Genomic DNA, 4,258 nt, shown 5'->3' with positions numbered 1-4,258 from the left:
GTTGAGCAAAAAGCAAACTACAGTGGCCACTTCTAGTTGTGAGGCTAAGTACAGGGTAGTCTTCACAGCTACGATTGAGTGCGTATGGCTCAGACGCTTTATGGCTAATTGGGTGTTGGACAGGACACTACCAACATCATCTACAGTCAGAGCGCACTGGTAATCACGAGGGGGATGGGAATGGAGCTTTTTCTAGATTTTGCTCAATTAACCAATTCAGAAAAAAAGCTCACTAGCTCCAAAATCAGTTTTTGGAGCGAGCTTTTTTTGAAATCTCTCTCCCTCTCTGTCTCTCTCTCTCTCTCTCTCTCTCTCTCTCTCTCTCTCATAACATGTCTTGAGTTCAACTCTCGTCGGATAGGTCTTTGAGGTCTCTTGGGATAGCTTTCTACAACGTTAAACTTCTCTTCTCTCTTCTCTCTCTTTCTATATATATATATATATATAAGTGTGTGTGTGTGATCTCCCCCTCTCTCTCTCTCTGTCTCTCAGAAAATTGCATACAATTGCATAAAGGAGGCCACCAAGCATATACACAAGGTCAGAGAAGTTGAATCTTAAGAGTTATGAGGCTAAAATGCTCACAAGGAGAAAAGAAAAGAAAAGACCCTTCCTTTCCAACTCTCTTCGGGTTTATTATGTGCCTTGATATATGTAACACATTCGCTTGCAAGTCAAGGTGACACTACGTTGGTATAAAATCAGCCTCAGGATCAAAACACCCTGCCTACAAACTCACAACAACCCACAATATTAAGAATCCCACAATTATGGCACGCAATAGAGAGTTATATCTACAAAAATTGCTCAACTCCTCATTTGAAAGACCATTATCATGATCATCCTCATCTTCATCAGAGGCCTGCTCCTTATCCATCAACTGCAAATGTACCCCATCACTTGTCAATGCCTTCTTACAACTTGAACAAGCACAGCTTCCCCCCAAAAAGATCGGCATTGAGTCAAGGCTCCCGTAATGCTCAGCCAAGGCATTGTGTTGGTCTACCTCTACAAAAATCTTTATTTTGGTAGCTGACTTCAAAACCTGGATGATGGCTTGGGCAATCACACAAACAAGAGGAGGAAGGTTGACAACAAACAGGGCAGCAAGTCTAGTGGGATAATTTTCTTGCACATGAGCACAACACGACTTCAGCACGTTTACGGGGAATTCAAGTGCAGGTGTTCCCTCACAATCTGTTATTCTTGGATCCTCAGTCTGAAGTAAGTGTGTAATCCCATACTCAACATGAGATAAGACAGCAAAAACGTGGGCGGTCGGGAGGTTGCAATATTGAATATGCCCATCAATATGAACAACAAGCGATGGCCTCATGTGGACCATTTATCCATCTCATACTGAGGAAATAAATAGAATGTTTCCCGCCATCGGATATTCCTTTTTGTCAGTGCAGAACATTTTTTCAGGTCATTGTTTGCAGCAAGAAGGAATCTCATGAGCTCATCATCTCCTATCCTTGTCGGTAATGGTGCCCTTGATTCTTCCAGCTCTCTCTTCAATAGTGAAATGCCATCAGGTATGTATTCATGAGATTCTGCAGTCTCTTCCTCCTTGTCAATGTGTGTTGTAACAAGAGCCAAATGTCCAATAGCTTCAAAATCTGCAACAAAGGCATCATCATTCAAGGTTCGAGATCCTCCATGCTTCTTAGCTCGCCCAATTTATCATTGATTGTCGTCTCAAGAGATAAAAACATTATTGGCTTGGAGAATGCTTGTGAACCAATCAAAAGAGAATTAATAATCTGACAAGCGAGGGCCTGCAGGAGCAAGGTCGACTCCTCTCTACTGTAGCATACCAGCCAATGCTTGAGAAGCCTCCCAAGCCCTCATAGTGTCGCTGCTCATCACTCTAACTCTATGAATAAACCCCAGTGTTTGAAAAACTGCCTCAATCACCGCATGAAACTCAGCTTGTAGTATGTCATGTGGTAGAGAAGAGAGGCGACTGGAGAAGAGGGAGGCTCTGAATGAAATCCTAGACAAGAGGGAAACGGGTGTGGGTGTGCCTTCTCACGATCTCAAGAAAGGCGAAGAGCTTGCCACTTCACTCTCTATTACCTCGCACGCTCTTCAAAGAAACGGTAGGCTCAATAGCACTCTGCACCACAGAATTCTTTCCAAGGAAGAGGCCTTGGCTGTGCCCGGCGGCCTCTCCTGGTCTTTCTCCATGAGCGGACCTCTCAGAAAGCATGAGCCCACATGGTCTGTTCCTTGTCCTTCTGATGCAGAAATCGACCCTAAGAGAATCATCAGGATTCAGCACGCTTCAGCCTTGAGGTGCCTAACAAAATTGAGTTTTTTGAAGCCCGCGTTTAGCATTAGCTGCGAGTTCTCTGCAAAATCGCATGCCCTTGGGCCAACTCTTAAAATAGCATCCTCTCTCTCAAGTGGGCGCTCACCTGCACATGTGTGTGTGTGTGTGAGAGAGAGAGAGAGAGAGAGAGAGAGAGAGGGAGAGAAAACGAACAAGAGGAAATTTGAAAATTTTAGCTTGATTTTTTTAATGTTTTACACTTTTTTCTCTATTTTGGGACGAATTTTCTCCTTTAGCACTTGCCCTGAACCAACATTTTTGAAATAAGAAACGACACGATATTAAGCTGAGACACATGTTTCCCGAACACTAGAGGAGAGGTAGGAGAGAGAGAGAGAGAGAGAGAGAGAGAGAAAAGAAGAGATAGATAGATAGAGAGAGAGGGGGGAGAGCGGAAGATATATATATATATACATATAAAGGAAAATTTCCCAAAATACCCCTCTAATTTGTGAAAATCCCAAAAATACCCCTCAAATTTTAACAATTCCCAATTCCCCCAATTTTTTCATAAATTTCCAAAATGCCCTTGGTTGTGAGAGCAAATTTCTCCAAAATTAGAAAATTTTGTAGCTATTCATAAGAAGACCGATTGTCTATCATACAAGATGTTAAAACTAGAATTGGAGTTGGTTTTGTAGGCTTTGGAGATGAATTGCTTCATTATTTTTAGACATACTTTCTTTCTTTGACGAGGTATTTTGTGACAAATCACATGCTAAGCACTCAAAAATTGATTTTGGAGTGAAGGAAGCTTTTATAAAAAATTGGTCAGTTGAGCAAATATATGAAAAAAGCTTCCTCCAAACCTCAACTCGCGAGCGAGGAATCCAGTTTTTCATGCTCGCACAAAGCAGATTGAGGTGCATTACCATTATGTCATGAAGAGGCTCTCAGCAGGAGAGATCAACTTGGCTTATGTGCCAACACAAGACAACCTTGCAGATCATTTCACAAAGGCATTGTCTCATGAGAAGTTTGAAGCTTTCTGCAAAGCTTTGGGCTTACTTCCCTTTGTGGTTTGATCATGTCCTTAGGGTATGGCACTTCCCTATACTCTATGTGCCAACTCTCGTTCACCACATCACCTCTTAGGGGGGATTTGTTACCATATACATGAGGTAGTGATGTGTATGAACACACTTAGGACCGTCGGGACATTTTTTTCCTCACTAGGAGGTATTCCCCCCCGTGCATTGTATAGATGCCCACCACTCTAGGGCTATCTAGTCTTTCCATTGCACACTAAGTAATACCGATCTCTATTGTGTGCCTTGAGATTCCTTCGTCTTCTCCAAGCTGTGTGCATTTCCATGCAACCCTATTTCCAACAGTTACTCTATACATGTAGTATGCATCCAAGATTGAAAAATAGTTGGTTTTGTTTGTATGGGTGCAAATAAGGATAACACCTTCTCTTATGTTTTGATTCTACTGTTGTTCGAACTCTTTTTGTAAAAAACAATTTGTTACACTCTTGAGATGTAAGTTACATCAAAATATAAAAGTATTAACTAAAACTATTTATACTCACTTATATGTACCTCTATCAAGTCTCTTTTGAATCTTTGGTTAAACTGCAGATAGTTTATATATTCATTTGCATTCTCTCTCTCTCTCTCACACACACACACACACACACAGTAGAAGGGATCCTTATTCTAATCATTAAGCTTCTTCTTCTTCCAAGTTTAGTCGTATGCAAAAACACCCCCTATCCCTAGTCTTTTGTACCACTTAACCAACCTTAATTCAAGAATTGTTGGCTGTGCTTTACTTTTTTGGGCATCTTCCCTTGTTAATTTGTTGTCTAGAGAGCTTCTATTTGGTAATCCACACACACACACACACACACACACACACAAACTAAGTTTTAAAGAAAGTTTTTTCCTGGATTTCTATAAGCAAGATATAATGGTG

General features: G+C 41.3%; 1 pseudogene; it reads right to left on the bottom strand.

Moving 5' to 3' along the window:
- Positions 1 to 555: 555 nt before the first annotated feature.
- LOC147423613 (uncharacterized) lies at positions 556 to 2,215 on the bottom strand (annotated as a pseudogene).
- Positions 2,216 to 4,258: the final 2,043 nt, after the last annotated feature.

This window comes from Adiantum capillus-veneris, chromosome 26 (assembly GCF_014529385.1).
Source record: "Adiantum capillus-veneris isolate H3 chromosome 26, ASM1452938v2, whole genome shotgun sequence".
Taxonomy (NCBI): domain Eukaryota; kingdom Viridiplantae; phylum Streptophyta; class Polypodiopsida; order Polypodiales; family Pteridaceae; genus Adiantum; species Adiantum capillus-veneris.
This window is presented reverse-complemented; position numbering and strand designations above follow the sequence as displayed.